The following is a 19,418-nucleotide window of genomic DNA, read 5'->3' as shown; positions in this document are numbered from 1 at the left end:
TGCAATGAGAGGCCTGAGCACTGCAACTAGAGGAAGCCCGCTACAGCAATGAAAACTCAGTGCAGCTAAAAAGAAAAAGAAAACCAAGGCCACAGCCTACAGCCAACATGCGGAGAGAGAGGGTTCTGCTCCATAATCCAGGGCTTGGGAATCATAGAACAGATAGGGTGACTACTGTCAACCCAGCCTCCATGAGATTGTGGTCAAGTTAAGGAATGCAAGTCTCAGTTTTCTCATCTGTAAAATGGGAATCACAATACCCCCCTGGATCAGTCATTAGGGCCGGGCATAGAATGTGTATGTAGATCTCAGATAAATAACACTTAGCAGGGAGTTTCCTTGGTGGTCCAATGGTAAAGAATCTGCCTTGCAATGCAGGGAACACGGTTTTGATCCTGGTCTGGGAGGAGTCCACATGCTGTGGGGCAACTAAGCCTGAGCACTGCAACTATTGAACCTGTATGCCTTAGAGCCCATACCCCGAAACAAGAGAAGCCACTGCAATGAGAAGCCCACGCACTGCCATGACGAGTAGCCCCCATTCTCTGCATCTAGAGAAAGTCCATGCTCAGCAACAAAGACTCAGAGCAGCCAAAAATAAATAAATAAAGTTTTAAAATAAATAAATATTCAGTTCAGTAGCTCAGTCGTATCCAACTCTTTGCGACCCCATGGACTGCAGTATGCCAGGCTTCCCTGTCCATCACTAACTCCCAGAGCTTACTCAGACTCATGTCCATTGAATTGGTGATGCCATCCAACCATCTCATCCTCGGTCATCCCCTTCTCCTGCCTTCAGTCTTTCCCAGCATCAGGGTCTTTTCCAGTAAGTCAGTTCTTCGCATCAGGTGGCCAAAGTATTGGAGTTTCAGCTTCAGCATAAGTCTTTCCAATGAATATTCAGGGTCGATTTCCTTTAGGATTGACTGGTTGGATCTCCTTGCAGTCCAAGGGACTCTCAAGAGTCATCGCCAACACCACAGTTTAAAAGCATCAATTCTTCAGTGCTCAGCTTTCTTTATAGAAATATTAAGTGTTTTCTTTTTTTTTTTTTTTAATAAATATTAAGTGTTTTTTTTTTTTTTTTAAACAAGGTCTTTCCCCACTAGGACCCAAGGGACCTCAGAAAGCACTATCCCTGGGGAAGGCAGGCCAGTGTGGAACTTGGAACTGCAGACCCAGCAGCCTCAGGGCCATCCTTGGTGCTGAGACCAAGTAAAATCTGATCGTTCCCTTCCTTCTTTTTTTTTCATTTTTATGGCTTTTTAAATTTTTATTTATTTTTAATTGGAAGATAATTGTTTCACAAGGTTGTGTTGGTTTCTGACCTATCAACATGAATTAACCCAGATGTCCATCAAGGGATGAATGGATAAAGAAGTTGTGGTACATATATACAATGGAATATTATTCAGCCATAAAAAGGAACATATTTGAGTCGGTTCTAATGAGGTGGATGAACCTAGAACTTATTACACAGAGAGAAGTAAGTCAGAGAGAAAAACAAGTATCATATATTCATGCATATATATGGAATCCCTTCCTTCTTCCTCCTTCTATCCCACTGATCTGCCCTTCTCAGCCCCAGCCACTTCCCAGGTCCCCTGCTTCATTCAGGTCCCCAGTTTGGATCTATCTTGGCTCAGGTTAACAGGACACTGTCCTTGCACCGTGCTCAGCCCGAAGGTAGACAGGCCCTCGGACACTTGACATCACTGGTGACCAAGCCATGAGCAGGGGCAGCTGGCCTGTGGTCTGAAAACTCAGCCAGAGCCAGGATGTGGGGTTCCCCCTCGAGGGCATGCCCAGCTGTGACCTGGGGGTGATACCAAGGCTACCAAGGCAACTCCTTGGAGGGCACCTTTCTGGGAGGGCACAGGGCTGGGCCACCAAGACTCTGGAGCCTGCAGACTAAAGGCTTCCTACAGCTGATAACTGCCCCTTCCCTTCGGGCCCCCCCAGAGGACAGTCCTGATCCATAGCAGGGGACATGCCTGCAGGCTCTGAAGAGGAAGTATTGGAATCTTGTATTCTTTTCCTAAGGATGCCATAACAAAGTACCACAAGCTGTGCATCTGAACAGATATGTACAGCCTCACATTTCTGAGGGTGAGAAATTCAACATGTTAAAGTCATGCCCCAAATCAAGATATTTGCAGGGTACGTTCTTTCTGAAGGCTGTATGGGAGCATCTGTTTTGTATCTCTCTCCCAGATCCTGGGGGCTTGATGGCCGTCTCACTATCCCTTGGCTTGTAGCTACATCATCATAATCATTACAAGACATTCTCTTTACATCACTGCTTTCACATGGCCTTCATTTTGTAAGACGGGTTTCCCAGGTAGCTCAAATGGTAAAAAAAAAAAAAATCTGCTTGCAATGCGGGAGACCTGGGATAGATCCCTGGGTCAGGAAGAACCCCTGGAGAAGGGCATGGCAACCCACTCCAGTATTCTTGCCTGGAGAATCCTATGGACAGAGGGGCCTAGGTTGCAAAGAGTGGGACAGGACTGAGGGACTAACACGTTCACGTTCTTTTGGTAAGAACCAGTCATATCAGATTAGGGCCAGCCTCCCTGACCCCCATCCCATTCCGCTATGATCTCATCTAACTGATTACATCTGCAATGAACTCATTTCCCAAATAAGGTCACATTCTGAGGCTCTGGAGGTTAGGATTTTAATATATGAATTCTCGAGAGGCCATTGTTCATCCCATGATAGGACTTGAGGGTAGAATAGGATTTTGACCAGATAAAGATCTGAGCCTAGAGGCAGGCATCCTACTTGGGAAAAGGCAGGGAAACTAAGCACGCTTGGGACCCCAGGGCCTAGGAGGTGGGAAGGAGATGCCTCCAGAAAATTCATTGCCTCAAGTCCACTGTCTGCCATTTGGGGAGGGATGGAAGGCCAGCTTGTGTTGGGGTTTTGTTACATGGTAACTGAGAATTCCTGGGAGGGTTTTGTTTTGTTCATTTTTATTGGAGTATAGTTGTTTTTCAGCTTCCCAGGTGGCACTGGATGCAAGGAACCTGCCTGCCAATTCAGGAGACATAAGAAATGTGGGTTTGGTCCCTGGGTCAGGAAAATCCCCTGGAGGGGGGCATGGCAACCCACTCCAGTATCTTTGGCTGGAGAATCCCATGGTCAGAGGAGTCTTGTAGGTTATGCTCCATGGGTAGCTCAGAGCCGGACAAGACTGAAATGACTTAGCATGCATGCATGCACATAGTTGCGTTACAATGTTGTGTTAGTCCCCTGGAAGTTTTGCTGTGAGAGAGTTAAGAGTTTGTGAAAGAAGGTGTGGATTACTCTGTGGCTGGGGCTCCACCTCTGGGGAAACAGCTTCTGGTAAAGCCTGGGTTCAGGGCATTTTTACAAAATATATATTTATTTGACTGCTCCAGGGTTTAGTTGTGGCATGAGGATCATCAATTTTAGCTGCAGTATGCAGACTCTTTCGTTGCAACATGTAGGATCTAGTTCCCTGACTAGGGATCGATCCCTCTGCATTGGGAGCATGGAGTCTTGGCCACTGGACGACCAGGGAAATCACCCAGGGCTTTTAATCCATGTGATCAAGAAAGTCGCTCTTAATCTCCATTCACCCACTTCATCTGTCTAACAGGGTGACTCATGCCAGCATCATACTGTTGTTGTGATCATTAAATGAGTTGGGTAAATGTTTAGATCTCTGCCTGACACAGAGTAAATATATAAATTTCAGCCATTGCTACCCAGTCCTAGGGGAGGAGATGAATCCCTAAAAAAATGAAAAACCAAGAAACAAAAAACATGCACACAGAAGGGAGCTTGGGGTGTAGGATTGTTGGGACTGTGGTGAGACCCAGGGGTCGAATGAGGGTAGGGGAAGGAGGGGCCTAGGATGACTCCCACATGAGGGGACGGGAGCAGGATATGAGTGCCCAGTAGGGCTCTTCAATAACATCCAGACTGATAGGCTCAGCGCATACCTGCCCCTAAAGTGAAAGTGAAAGTCGCTCAGTCATGTCCGCCTCTTTGGGACCCCATGAACTATACAGTCCATGGATTCTCCAGGCCAGAGTACTGGAGTGGGTAGCCTTTCCGTTCTCCAGGGGATCTTCCCAACCCAGTGATCAAACCCAGTGATCAAAATGCAGGTCTCCTGCATTGCAGGCGGATTCTTTACCAGCTGAGCCACAAGGGAAGCACACCTGCCCTTAAGAGCCCCTTATTTTCCTGTAGCCCACTGCCACCTTGTGGTGGATACTGGAAATGCACCAAGAACCATTAGGGTTTTGTTTTTGTTTTTTTTCCAGTTTGCTTTTCTTCCTGTAACGGGATTTAGAGGACCTTTACCGCTTCACAGACACCTCTTCTAATAGCATATGGCTAATCTGTTTTCCCAACTAACACGCTGAGTGACCTACATGGACCTCAAAGTGCAGAGGAGTTCAAGTCCTGGTTCTTGATGGGTTTGTAGCTGAGGAGCCTCTCCTCACAACCCAGGCCATGCCAGCCCCAGAACAGGCTTCAGAAAAGAGTCAGTGCTTCCTGGGATTTCTGTGGCAGTCCAGTGGTTAAGACTCCTTGCTTCTACTGCAGAGAGTGCAGGTTCAATCCCTGGCTGGGGAACTAAGATACCACATGCCAAGGAATGTGGTCAAACTAAGATTAAGAAATAATAATACTGTATATATTTGAAACTCCAGTACTTTGGCCACCTCATGCGAAGAGTTGACTCATTGGAAAAGACTCTGACGCTGGGAGGGATTGGGGGCAAGAGGAGAAGGGGACGACAGAGGATGAGATGCCTGGATGGCATCACCAACTCGATGGACCTGAGTCTCAGTGAACTCCGGGAGTTGGTGATGGACAGGGAGGCCTGGCATGCTGCGATTCATGGGGTCGCAAAGAGTCGGACACGACTGAGTGACTGATCTGACCTGATCTATTTGAAAAAAAGAGTCAGTGCTTTCTGGAGAGTTTTCTAAAGTAGAAGTTTCAGTTGCCTGCCTGATATGAACTTTACTTGCCTCATGCCCTCCAACTAGCATAAGAAACGCTGGCTGAACGGGCACTCCCAAGCCTGCAGTGTGGGTCACAGCTGTTAATTTTGTTACTGAATCCAAGCTTGCTCTGCTCGCCTCACACAACAGACCAATGAGTCTGAGAGACCAGGTGTTGCTGCAAGGAATACGACCTTATTCAGAAAGCGGGATGAATGAGAAGATTGCAGACTATTTTGAGCAGACGTCTCAAAATAACCATCTTGTCAAGGTCTGGATGCCAAGTTGTTTTATAGATCAGAGATGGGGGGAGGTGAGGAAAGAAAGCAAAAAGACCATTTAATTCTTGCAAATATCTCCTAGAGTGACAAGCCTCAGGCCGGGAAATGTGTTAATTTCTTTCTTCCTGCCATGTGCATACAGGTGGACAGGATTCTGAACAAAGGCAGTTTAACAGTCAGGCAGAGGGGCAGGATTCTCTGAGGAAGGCCATCATGTATGACTGTAGTAACAAAAGCAATGGAAAGCAAGTCAGAGAAGCAGTTCCAATGTGGAGTCAGAATTGACATCTCACTTCAACTGTTTGAGGACATGAGTGTGTAGATTGGGGAGAAGGAGACAGGAGGGGAGGAGAGAACAGGTGAAGAGAGAACAGCTTGAGAAGGATATATCTGACCCTTTCTAGAAAACCTGTGAAGGAATTGGTATTCCCTGCGGTGCCATGGGCTTCCCAAGTGGCACTAGTGGTAAAGAACCCGCCCGCCAGTGCAGGAGACATAAGAGATGCCAGTTTGATCCCTGGGTCAGGAAGATGCCCAGGAGGAGGGCATAACAACCCATTCCCATATTCTTGCCTGGAGAATTCCATGGATGGAAGGGCCTGGCAGGCTACCATCCATGGGGTCGCAATGAGTCAGACACAACTGAAGCAATCAGCGTGCACACGCACGGGGATGCTATGATGTTGTCCGACAGCTATCTCAGAATTAATTCCAGGCTCTTTTGGCAACAATGCAGATGGAGTTGAAGGGCATTATGCTAAGTGAAATAAGAGACAAATATTGTGTGATTGTTCTAGCTATGCGTTCTGTGTGATTGTTCTAGCTATGTGTTCTGGGAAACAAACTCACTCAGGACAATGCAGATAGTGGAGTGCAGTTTATTACACTGGCGGGCCCAAGGCAGAGTCTCCTCTTAGCCAAGGACCCCAACCAGTTTTTCTGAAAACCTTACATACCCTAAGTGTACATGCCCAAACCCACCTCCCTAAACTCCCTGAAACTAGTCTGAACAAAGGAAAAGAAAGATACAATCAAAGTTAACCCATGATTCATATGCCTTAAGCCTAGGTAGTTACCAGTGGACAATTATCAATAGGCCTGTGGTCATACCCCAATAAGCGTAATAGAATTTATGATTCTATTCAGTTACACAGATAATTAGCATATTCTTTTAGGCAACAGAGAGTCTAGGTACGATCCCTGGGGTTCTTCCATCCAGGGGGCCTGGTTTTCCGGTTGGTATGTCATTTCCATAGATACTGGGCATATAGCTCAAAGTCCACAGTTGGCCTGAGATGGGGTCCTGCTTTCAAGACGAAGCCTGTTCTGTCTGCTTCCTCCTTCATGATCTCACTTATACATGAATTGAAAAAAAAAAAAAAAAACTGAACTCTTATAAGCAAGAGACTAGAAGGTGGTTGCCAAAAGCAGGGGTGGGGAGGGAGAATTGGGGGAAGGCGATCCAAGGGTCTGAGCTCCCATTCAGGGTAAGTCCTGGGGATGCTGACGTGCAACACAATGACTGTAGTCAACAGCAGCATATTTGAAAGTTGCTTAAAAAAAAAAAGTTACTTAAAGAGTAACTCTCAAAATTCTCATCACAAGGAAGAAAAGTTATAACCCTGTGATGTGAAGGATCTTTTATTGTGGCAATGTTTTTACAATAGATACATAAATTCTTACTTTGTTATACCTTAAACCAGTCCATCCTAAAGGAGATCAGTCCTGGGTGTTCATTGGAGGGACTGATGCTAAAGTTGAAACTCCAGTACTTTGGCCACCTCATGAGAAGAGCTGCCTCATTAGAAAAGACCCTGATGCTGGGAGGGATTGGAGGTAGGAGGAGAAGGGGACGACAGAGGATGAGATGGCTGGATGGCATCACCGACTTGATGGACATGAGTTTAAGTGAACTCTGGGAGTTGGTGATGGACAGGGAGGCCTGGTGTGCTGTGATTCATGGGGTCGCAGAGTCGGACACGACTGAGCGACTGAACTGAAACTTGTACAATGTTATATGTCAATTGTTGTTCAATTGCAAAGTGGTGTCTCTTTTGCCACCCCATGGAACTGTAGCTAGCCAGGCTCCTTTGTCCATGGGATTCTCTGGGCAAGAATACTGGAGTGGGTTACCATTCCCTTATCCAGGGCATCCTCCTGATGCAGGGATGAAACCTACATCTCCTATACTGGCAGGTGGATTCCTTACCACTGAGCCACCAGGGAAGCCCTGTATGTCAATTACATCTCAATAAACTGGTCAGGCTGGGCTGAGGAGAGGCAAGCCCTCTCCTCTTTTGGGGCACTGAGTTTAGGAGCACTTCAGCTCTCAGATGTGCCTGTCTCAGGATGCCTCTCTCCACTCAGCTGCTGCCTAGGGGTGATGCCAAGGCTGTCTTCCTGAGCTTCGCCTTGGGCAAGGGAACCTCTCTTGGAGAGGACAGGGATGTACCACTGAGACTCCGCAGCCTGCAGGGTTATGCCTTCTTGGAAGCACAGGAACCTGTCTTGTCCTGAGGCTTCAAGGGTTCCCTCATCATGGCCACCCTGTTCTCTGAGATCCACTCCTGGGTGGATAGCACACAGCAGAAATGAGACATACTCCCCGTGGGCGAGAAGGATGGGACCACACAGATGCCAGGTGACCAGCCTCGCACCAGGCCTCTGGAGTCTTCTCTCCTGATCCATTTGGGAGCAGTGATGGTGGATAAGGAGAGAAGGCAGTACAGGGTCAGGAGGGTTTGCTATTTTGTTTTGCTTTTCTGGAAAAGATGGCAATCCTGAGCCCATCATCTCTCAGATTTGCTTACGGATATGTGAGAATTGGACCATAAAGAAGATTGAGCACTGAAGAATTGATGCTTTTGAACTGTGGTGTTGGAGAAGACTCGAGAGTCCCTTGGACTGCAAGGAGATAAAACCAGTCAATTGTAAAGGAACTCAACCATGAGTACTCATTGGAAGGACTGATGCTGAAGCTGAAGCTCCAGTACTGGCTACCTGAGGCGAAGGGCTGACTCACTGAAAAAGACCCTGATGCTGGGAAAGATTGAGGGCAGAAGGAGAAGGGGATGACAGAGGGTAAGATAGCTGGATGGCATCACTGACTCAACAGACATGAGTTTGAGTAAGCTCCGGGAGATAGTGAAGGACAGGGAAGCCTGGCATGCTGCAGTCCATGGGGTCACAAAGAGTTGGACATGACTGAGCAACTGAACAACAAATATTTCCAGGAGCCCTATGGGGCTCTTCCAAGTCTGTGTGTGGTCCATCTTTATGGCTAGAGGTCTCATTTCTATAACAAGACTTAAGGGCCTGGACATGACCTTTATATCCTGAAAAAAAGTCTTTGAAGAACAAGCTGTGAGTCATAGCCAAGTCAATCATACCATCTCTGTGACCTCGGGCAAGTCATTTAGTATCTTGCCTCAGTACTGACCATAACAAAATGGAAAGTATCTCAACAGACACATAATAGACACAGTACAGTGTAACTTCCCCTGGATACACAAAGTATTTTTTTTTTAAGACTTCCTTTTTTTTTTTGGTAGTTTTTTTTTTAATTTTGCCCCAGGTCTCAGTTGTAGCATACAGGACCTTAGATCTTCATCAGGGCTTGTAGGGTCTTTATTTACTGCATGTGTGATCTAGTTCCCGGACCAGGGATTGAACCCAGATCTGCATTGGGATTGCAGAGTCTTAACCACTAGACCTTAAAGAGATGCGAATACCAGACCACGTGACCTGGCTCTTGAGAAATCTGTATGCACATCAAGAAGCAACAGTTAGAACTAGACATGGGACAACAGACTGGTTCCAAATCGGGAAAGGAGTACGTCAAGGCTGTATATTGTCACCCTGCTTATTTAACTTATGTGCAGAGTACATCATGAGAAACGCTGGACTGGATGAAGCACAAGCTGCAATCAAGATTGCCGGGAGGAATATCAATAACCTCAGATATGCAGATGACACTACCCTTATGGTAGAAAGTGAAGAAGAACTAAAGAGGCTCTTGATGAAAGTGAAAGAGGAGAGTGAAAAAGTTGGCTTAAAACTTAACATTCAGAAAATTAAGATCATGGCATCTGGTCCCATCACTTCATGGGAAATAGATGGGGAAACAGTGACAGACTTTATTTTTATGGGCTCCAAAATCACTGCAGATGGTGACTGCAGCTATGAAATTAAAAGACACTTGCTCCTTGGAGGAAAAGTTATGACCAACCTAGACAGCATATTAAAAAGCAGAGACATTACTTTGCCAACAAAGGTCCGTCTAGTCAAAGCTATGGTTTTCCCAGTAGTCATGTATTGATGTGAGAGTTGGACCATAAAGAAAGGTGAGCACTGAAGAATTGGTGCTTTTGAACTGTGGTGTTGGAGAAGACTCCTGAGAGTCCCTTGGACTGCAAGGAGATCCAACCAGTCCATCCTAAAGGAAATCAGTTTTGAATATTCATTGGAAGGACTGATACTGAAGCTGAAACTCCAATACTTTAGCTACCTGATATGAAGAGCTGACTCATTTGAAAAGATCCCGATGCTGGGAAAGATTGAAGGCAGGAGGAGAAGGGGACGACAGAGGATGAGGTGGTTGGATGGCATCACTGACTCAATGGACATGAGTTTGAGTAAGCTCCAGGAGTTGGTGATGGGCAGGGAGGCCTGGCATGCTGCAGTCCATGGGGTTGCAAAGAGTCGGACATGACTGAGCAACTGAACTGAACCAAACCACTGGACTACCAGGGAAGTCCCTTAAAGCATCTTAAGATCAGAAATTCTTTCAAGAAACATGGATCCTTAATATTTCCTCCTTGTTTTGAGATCATGAGTTTTTAAATGGTTCTTTTTTTTTTTTTTTTTAATTTGACTGTGCTGGGTCTTTGTTGCTGCAAGTGGGCTTTTTCCAGTTGCAGTCTCAGGCTTCGCACTGCAGCGGCTTCTCTCATTGCTGAGCACACCTCTAGGGTGTGTGGGCTTCAGTAGTTGTGGCAAATGGGCTTAGCTGCCCAGAGGCAGGTGGAATCTTTCCAGATTGTGGACTGAACCTGTGGCCCTGCATTGGCAGCCGGATTCTTAACCACTGGCCCACAAGGGAAGTCCTCTTAATGACTTTTGATTTTTACCACCACCCTACAGTATAAGGATGGTTCTTGCTCATTTTGTTTTATAGTTGAAGAAACTAAGGTTAAATGACTTAATCGCTGAGAAGCAGGCATTTAATTTCTCCATAGCTGTGATCAGTTACCATTAGTAAAATAAGGAGGATTTTTTTTTTCAAACCCATGTATTCAACTAGGTATTTTGTAGTGTTTTCACTTAATCCTTAATAGTTTAAAGTAGGTGTTGTCTCTATTGTATGATAAAATTCAGAGTTGGTAAATGACCTGCCTACATTCTCATAGTTTAGTACAGACCATAGATTTCAGCTTGGGTCTGTTGTGCTCCAAAGCGCACGATTTTCCACTTAGGCTGCCACCGTCCGAAGGCTTCTATCCACAACAGAGATACAGAATGACAAAAGGACACTCGACTTGACTTCAGGATCCCCCGGGGTTCCAATCCCAGTTCTGCCGTCAAATCCGGGTCCGTCGCTTGGCTGCCATGATTCTCCGGTGAAGGGGAACAATGTTATCTCAGCCTAACTTGGGATGGTTGTAAATAATATAATATGGTGGGTTGAGGTGAGGTTGAGGGGCAGGGCTGAGAATAGCAATGTGGCTGGAATCTTCAAAGAGACTCAGTAAAATCCTGTTTCACATCCCTTCTCTTCACGTGGCAGCAGCAGAGAACCCCGTGCTCCCCAAAAGCTCTCAACCCCTGAATCTGTGATGCCATCTCTTCCTATGTGCCATCTCTTTCCTATGTAAAGGGCAGACCAGAGAACAGAGCTGACCAGGCAGGCTGAAGAAAAATGTCCTGTAGTTCCCAGCCCTGGAAAAACAAGAGCTCCTTCATTCCAGGCTTCTGCCAGCTATGTGGGGGAAAGAGCAGTGGCTTCCTAACGAACTTGTTCTTGTTCTAGAAAAGATTATTTCCAGTAGAAAAACTGATCTAGAAGTAGAACTGTGGGTTTAACAGTGGTCTTTCCTTGAGTAAAATGGTTCACCCATTGTGTGAAAATTCTGTTGCTGTCATAAAATCCTAGAACAGCATCCTCTAGAGTTTTGTCTGATAATGTATGAAGGGCAAAAAAACACCCATCATTACATAAGCAAGACAGGAAGGAAGAAGTCTTAAGAGGGATGCTGGGCATAAGTACAGCACACTGCTGCTGCTGCTGCTAAGTCGCTTCAGTCGTGTCTGACTCTGTGCGACCCCATAGACGGCAGCCCACCCATCCCTGTGATTCTCCAGGCAAGAACACTGCAGTGGGTTGCCATTTCCTTCTCCAATGCATGAAAATGAAAAGTGAAAGTGAAGTCGTGCAGTTGTGTCCGACTCTTAGCGACCCCATGGACTGCAGCCTACCAGGCTCCTCCGTCCATGGGATTTTCCAGGCAGGAGTACTGGAGTGGGGTGCCATTGCCTTCTCCAAGTACAGCACACAGCTGAGGTCAAGTCTGAGCCCTTGGGATTAGATATCATGTGGTTCTCTCTTTTCCCACCAAGTAGGGTAAAAATAAACCTACCTTTGCAAAGCATAGGCCCTGGATTACCAAAAGAAACAAATGGTGGCAAAGGTTAGGAATTTTGTGATAACTTGATTTAACAATGGTATGCGCGTGCGTGCTAAGTCGCTTCAGTCGTGTCCTACGCTGTGCGATCCTATGGACTGTAGCCCGAAAGAATCTTCTGTCCATGGGATTCTCCAGGCAAGAATACTGGAATGGGTTGCTGTGCTCTTCTTCAGGGGATCTTCCCGAACCAGGGATCGAACCCGCATGTCTTGTTTCCTGCATCGGCAGCTGGGTTCTTTACCACTAGAGCCACCTGGGAAGTCCAGTAGTACAGATTAACCTATTTCCAGGGCAAGAATAGAGATGAAGATGTAAAGAACAGACTTGTGAACATGGGGGGCTGGGGGAGGGGAAGGAGAGGGTGGGATGAATTGAGAGTAGCACTGACGTATGTACACTGAAGTCTTGAAAACATTAGGCTAAGTGAAAGAAGCAGTCATTAGAGGACCACGTATTATATGATTCCATCTATATGAAACAGTCAGAATAGGCAAACCACAGGGACAGAGAAGTGAGTGGGTGCCTAGGACTAACAGGGTTGGGGGAAATGGGGAATACCTTCTGCTGGGTACAGGATTGTTTTTTGGGGGGAGAGGGTGAATATCAAAATGTTTTAAAATTGATTGTAGGGCCAGTTACACAACTCCATAACTATACTAAAAAAAAAAGGGACACTTTAAAATGGATGAATTGTATGGTATGTGAATGATATATCTCCATAAAGCTGCTATTTTTAGAAAAATGCAGTCATAACCACTCTTCTGCCAGACCTTCAGTGTTCCTGCTTCAGGTAATGATTTGTCAGATTCTCCTGGAAAGCATGGTCTGCAGAAGGAAGCTGTAATTACATTCCTTTCTCTCTCTTTTTGCTTCACCACTTGGCTTGCAGAATCTCAGTTCCCTGACTAGGGGTGGAACCCGGGCCATGGCAATGAAAGCCCGGAATCCTAACCACTAGGCCACCAGAGAACTCCTGTGATTACATTCCTTCATGCCAGCCCTTACTGGCTTAAAACATCTTTCACACTCGTGTTCTTGTACCTTTCAGAATCCTTGGCAAAAACGCAAATAACTGCCCGATGTTTTCACAGGTTGTTGAAGCCCTTAGGAAGCCCGAGAAGTAGTGCTGCTGCTGCTAAGTCGCTCAGTCGTGTCCAACTCTGTGCAACCCCAGAGACAGCAGCCCACCAGGCTCCCCCGTCCCTGGGATTCTCCAGGCAAGAACACTGGAGCAGGCTGCCATTTCCTTCTCCAACGCACGACAGTGAAAAGTGAAAGTGAAGTCACTCAGTCGTGTCTGACTCTTCGCGACCCCATGGACCGCAGCCCACCAGGCCCCTACGTCCATGGGGTTGCTAGGGGACCATAATTCCCTTCACAGAGGTTGGAGAAATCCATGATCTGTGTTGCTTTAACTCTGATGGCACTCTGATTAAACCATGTGGCTCACTGTTCTGTAAGTGTATGTATTGAGAATTTAAGGGCCTTCCCAGGTGGTGCTAGTGGAAAAGAACCCACCTGCCAATGCTGGAGAAGCGAGAGATGAGGGTTCAATCCCTTGGTTGGAAAGATCCCCTGGAGGAGGGAACAGCAACCCATTCCAGTATTCTTGCCTGCCTGGAGAATCCCAAGGACAGAGGAGCCTGGTGGGCTATAGTCCCTAGGGTCACAAAGAGTTGGACACGACTGAAGTGACTGAGCACAGCACACTGAGAATTTATAGCTGAAACACATCTCTTCTTGACATAAGTCCCACAGTCAGTATACTCAGTCTGTGGGAGAAAGAAGCCATAATTGCCAAGGGCTTTGGCTTAGAAAGATGGGTGGGCAAAGCCACAGTTGGCAAAGGGACGACTGTTAAGGGATTCTGTAGGACAAAATGTTCATAGTTTTTCTGAGTGATAGGTTTACAGGATTCTTATGTCTTTGTACTTATCTGTACTTGAATCTTATCTGTACAGTGAGTAATGTATTTAGTAAGTAAACTGTTAAAGAAACTTCGTGTTTGGGTTACACCCAACTGCTGCTGAGCGGCAGATCATGGGGGGAAAGTATAATAGAACCAGAGATTAAAATGTTTTAGCTTTCAGCATACTGAGGTTTCCAAAAACATTAGCCTCAGTGATAACTGGTCCTGAAGATCAACACCAACTCCTCACTTAGGAGAGAACTTGATTTCCATGGGTTAAGCCTCTATATTTTAGAGACCATCTACAGACATAAAGCTAAAACTGAAATACAAAGATCCCTTTTCTGTATTAGATCTGGGTCAGTTACTGAAGGGATAAATAATCCTCATTGCTATTTTCAGTTGCTCAGTTATGTCTCTTTGTGATCCCATGGACTCTAGCACACTAGGCTTCCCTGTCCTTCACCATCTCCCGAAGCTGGCTCAAACTCATGTTCATTGAATCGATGATGTCATCCAATCATTTCATCCTCTGTTACCCTCTTCCCCTCCTGCCTTCAATCTTTTCCAGCATGAGGGTCTTTTCCAGGGAGTGAGCTCTTTGAATTAGGTGGCCAAAGTTTTGGAGTCTCAGCTTCAGCATCAGTCCTTCCAATGAATATTCAGGGCTGAGTTCCTTTAGGATTGACTGGTTTGATCTTGCTGTCCAAGGGACTCTCAAGAGTCTTCTCCAACACCACAGTTTGAAAGCATCGGTTCTTCACTGCTCAGCCTTCTTTATGGTCCAACTCCCACCTCCATACATGACTACTGGAAAAACCACAGCTTTGACTATACGGACCTTTGTAGGCAAAGTGATGTCTCTGCTTTTTAATATGCTTTCTAGGTTTGTAATCCTATCACCCATGAAGTGAAAGATGGTTGAGGGATCTAGAAACATTTAGACTGAAGATATAGAAGTGGCAACTATGTTGAGAGCGGTGGTGTGTTTTCACATGGAAGAGCCCTGGGAGGAAGGTCTAGGACACCACTATGTGGCCTGATGCATGTGTGCTATGCGGCTTCAGTCGTGTCCGCCTCTTTGCAGCCCCACGGACTGCAGCCTGCCAGGCTCCTCTGTCCATGGTTCTCCAGGCAATAGTTCTAGAGTGGGCTGCCGTGCTCTCCTCCAGGGGATCCTCCCACCTAAGGGATTACACTCATGTCTCTTACATCTACCTGCACTGGCAGGTGGGTTCTTTATCACTAGTGCCATCTGGGAAGGCTTACAGACAGACAAGTTTCACCTCAATTCAGGAAGATTTCAACCACGAGAGAGGTCCATCCCTCGAGTGGACTGCCTCCTGAGACAGTTCCAGCCTCACCAGAAGCTTGGTCTTAACACTGCAGAGGCTTAAAAGGACTTTTAGTTGAGGAGGGTTGGATCATAAGAGAAAACCCTTATGATCCTTCTAGATCTGATTCTACAGTGTAAGCCTCTTTGTACAAGTTTTGGTTTATTTTTATTAGAGTGTGTTCCATTATGGCACCCAGGCTAACATGCGGCTCCAAAAAAATACCATGTGATTCAGTGAACCCTGACTGCCCTTCTGCTTCAAGGAGTGTCTGCATGTACCTGACTGTTCAGGAGCTGCTGCCCTCTAGTGGGAATGAAGAATACAACTGCTTGAAAAGTTACGACCAACTTAGACAGCATATTGAAGAGTAGAGACATTACTTTGCCAACAAAGGTCTGTCTAGTCAAAGCTACGATTTTTCCAGTAGTCATGTATGGATGTGAGAGTTGGACTATAAAGAAAGCTGAGAACCAAAGAATTGATGCTTTTGAACTGTGGTGTTGGAGAAGACTCTTGAGAGTCCTGTGGACTGCAAGGAGATCCAACCAGTCCATCGTAAAGGAAATCAGTCTTGAATAGTCATTGGAAGGACTGATGTTGAAGCTGAAACTCCTATACTCTGGCCACCTGATGCAAAGAACTGACTCATTTGAAAAGACCCCGATGCTGGGAAAGATTGAAGGCAGGAGAAGGGGACGACACAGGATCAGATGGTTGGATGGCATCACCAACTCAATGGACATGAGTTTGAGTAAACCCCAGGGATTGGTGATGGACAGGGAAGCCTGGCGTGCTACAGTCTATGGGGTCGCAAAGAGTCGGGACACGACTGAGCAACTAAACTGAACTGAAAAGTAACCTCATAGCCTTTTGAGTCTGCTGTCTCAAAGAGCTTAGCTTGTGGTGTGAGCACCAAGGTTCTTGACCCGAGCCCATCAAGGCTTTTGTTTATATCCACAGTACCACTACATCCCATAAAATACTGGAACTTTAGCCACTACCTGTAGTCCTCGTTTCCAGAGAACGGCCAGATTTTTGGATGCCTGTTTCAGTTATTGAGTGACACCTGGCTGTTAAAAGAGCACTCTAGAAAGTGCTCTAAACTTGGTTTAAGGATCCTGGTTCTAGCTCATGTTCTGCTTTTCTTGCAGGACCCTGAACAAGTCACAGATTTATTAAATGTATAAAATGCTCTAGAGTTTGGAGAAAAGTAGTCTGTCATATGTGTACTACTTATTGCTACTAATCACAGCAAATTGCCTTGTTTTCCACTCAAGGTTAGGTCTGCCAGGGGACTGACCAAGCCCAGACAACCAGTCAATCCTAAAGGAAATCAACCTTGAATATTCATTGGAAGGACGGATGCTGAAGCTGAAGCTCTAAAACTTTGGCCACCTGATTCGAACAGCTGACTCACTGGGAGACCCTGATGCTGGGAAAGATTGAGGGCAGGAGAAGTAGGTGACAGAGGATGAGATGGTTGGATGGCATCACTGACTCAATGGACATGAGTTATGAACAGACTTGGGGAGATGGTGAAAGACAGGCAAGCCTGGTGTGCTGCGGTCCATGGGGTCGCAAAGAGTCAGACACGACTGAGCAACTGAACAATGGTCATCTGTCTTTAGCCTCAAGGGCAGCCACAGGCAGAGGCTGTTCTTTCCTTAACAGGGAACAGCAGTAGACTGATCAGGAGGGGGATCAACAATGCCCAAGTCGCCCAGCTGTCTGAAAATATTTACCACATTTTTTGGGCAGGTTTTGCCATTCTTGCCAAAGATACAAAACTCTGTGGCTGATGAGTCACTGGCAAGACTTCTGTTTCTCAACATCGGTTCCCTGTTGCTACTGCAGGGCGAATGCAGGCTAGGACTCCACATCATTTGCTTGACTGCTAGGCAGGTATTCAACTCCAGACTGGAGAAAGTCTGGAATAAAACTACAGTTGGTAGCTGAGTAAGGAATATGATTTTCATTAAAAAACAAAAAACAAAAAAAACCCAATTTTTTAAATTATATATCTTTATTTATTTGACTGCACTGGATCTGCTGCAGCATGTGGGATCTAGTTCCCTGACCAGGAATCAAACCCTGGCGCCCCCTCCATTGGAAGCATGGAGTCTTAGCCAGTAGGGAAGTCCCCAAAACCCATTTCTTTGTACTTACGTTCTCTGTCCTTCAAGAATTGCCTTGCTGAGTTTTTCTGGTCATCTTTAAACTGTATTTTCAGTTAGGCCTAGGAAACTATTTTCTGTTGTTCCCTAATACTGGACTAAGCTAACTTTCCATTACTGGTATAAGAGAAAATTTCAAAAGCAGACAATGCTTTGTTCACCCCAGACATCGGACACCATCCACAGATGCTGAGAATAAAACATCTCAGTGAGGCATTTATTAGCCAGAAAACATTTTTTCACTTACATGAAACCTTACAGACTGAAGTGACAGTCAACTGCAAGCAATAAATGCTTAATGGCTTAGTTAGCCTGAACTTTGAAGAGACCTCCCAAATACTCTAAGCCAACTGCAAAGAAAACTTTTTCTCTTTAAAAAATTCAATCACAGTGAGAGTCCACATTAAAGCATAACTTTAACTGGTCTTTTAGTTAAGTCTTATCACTGGCACAAAGAGGTACACTAAGAAAATGTTTTCACTAAAAGGTAACAAACTAACAAGAGCGCTACTTAACTAACTAATCCTGAGTATCATTTAAGAGTAGTTAAGTCTGCCTTAATAAAGCTTTGTTATTAAAAGTGGCCCACTGTAAGAGTGCCTGCCATGGACCCAGTACTGTCTTAGTGTTTCACATACAAAACCTCAAGTCCATATAATAAGCCTACAAGGAACACACATCTGTTAAGTGATTTAGCAAGATCACATGCTGAGCGGCAGCACCAGACTCAGAACCCAGGTCTCCCTATTCTTGCCATGACAGAGCCTTTCCTCCACATCTGAATGCGCTTTGAGTTGAGGAGGGGAAAGAAGTGGGAGGCTGCCGTGATGCCACGTTCTTGTGCTTTAACCGCTATGTTTTCCTTATATACTGGACACCTGTTTCAGATTTTATTGGAAATAAGTTTCAGCCTGCTTCAGTATGTCTTTCACTTTCTATTTATTACCCTCTTTCATTCGTGGCAGACAGGCTCTCAAAGTCTGGAGAATGTTTGCAACAAACAATGCTGTAACAACCTTAGGGACTCCCGACCCTGAATCAAACTGTAATACAGTGGAAGAGGTATTATAGAAGAGAGCTCGTAAGGGCAACCTACAATGCAGACAGGTATACAAAACATGGTTCCCCTGTAAGAGGACCTGGTTCACAACACTGGTTATGATGCTCAAAACTGTGAATCAAAGAGGTGCATTATTATTATATACTTGCTCTTTGCTACTACTTTTTTGATGAGAAGATACAGAGTCACTATAGGTAACTTTCATTTAATTTAATATTTATTTTTATTTTATATCCAGGTCACATTTTCTACATTAAAATATAATCATGCTGTCCTCCCCCGCCCCCACCCCCTACACCTTCAGAGAAAAAACTGAAGAACTTTACACAACTTGAAAGAAAGATGGAATGCACGGAGAAGCTGCTATTGCACCCAAGGAACAAAGAACACAGACACCCAACAGGAGACACGTCAGAAGTGCATAGAAGACAGCTCAGGGCTCGCAGCAGGAAGGAGGAGGAATTAAAAGGCTAAAGCTTTTAATGCTGTCACTTGTGCCACAAGACTACCCTGAAAAGGCAAAGAGGTTGAAAAGCAGGACCCAATAGGGGATTTCCCAAAGGCTACTATCTAACAGAGTTTAAAATATCCATACATTAAATTAAAAAATCCATAAACAGAAGTGCTTTCTCTTTCCCACTTGCCCTTCTAGAATCTGGTCAACATTCTAGAAACTTAAAACCACTGTTGGCATGTCCAAGTGTAGAAAGGATTTTTTTTTTAACTCTTAAACAATTGTATCCCAACTCTTTCCAAGCAAAGTTCTATTATTGTAATGATGATTCTTCTGCATGGAAACCCAGTAAGGATCATTAGGACAGGGCATCTTGCTGCTCAGAGCGATGCCAGCAGGGCAAAAGTGGCATGATTCTGTGTTATTCATAGGGAGGAAGAGCAGTAAGACATGGAGGTTGAAGCTAATCCGTACCAAAGAGGAAATGGAAACTCCTTTTCTAGTCTATCTATTAGACAGGAAAGAGCAG

Source organism: Bos grunniens, chromosome 8 (genome assembly GCF_055505025.1).
Source record: "Bos grunniens cultivar Pamir isolate PY7600 chromosome 8, Bosgru_T2T1.0, whole genome shotgun sequence".
Taxonomy (NCBI): domain Eukaryota; kingdom Metazoa; phylum Chordata; class Mammalia; order Artiodactyla; family Bovidae; genus Bos; species Bos grunniens.
Note: the sequence above shows the minus strand (reverse complement) of the source record.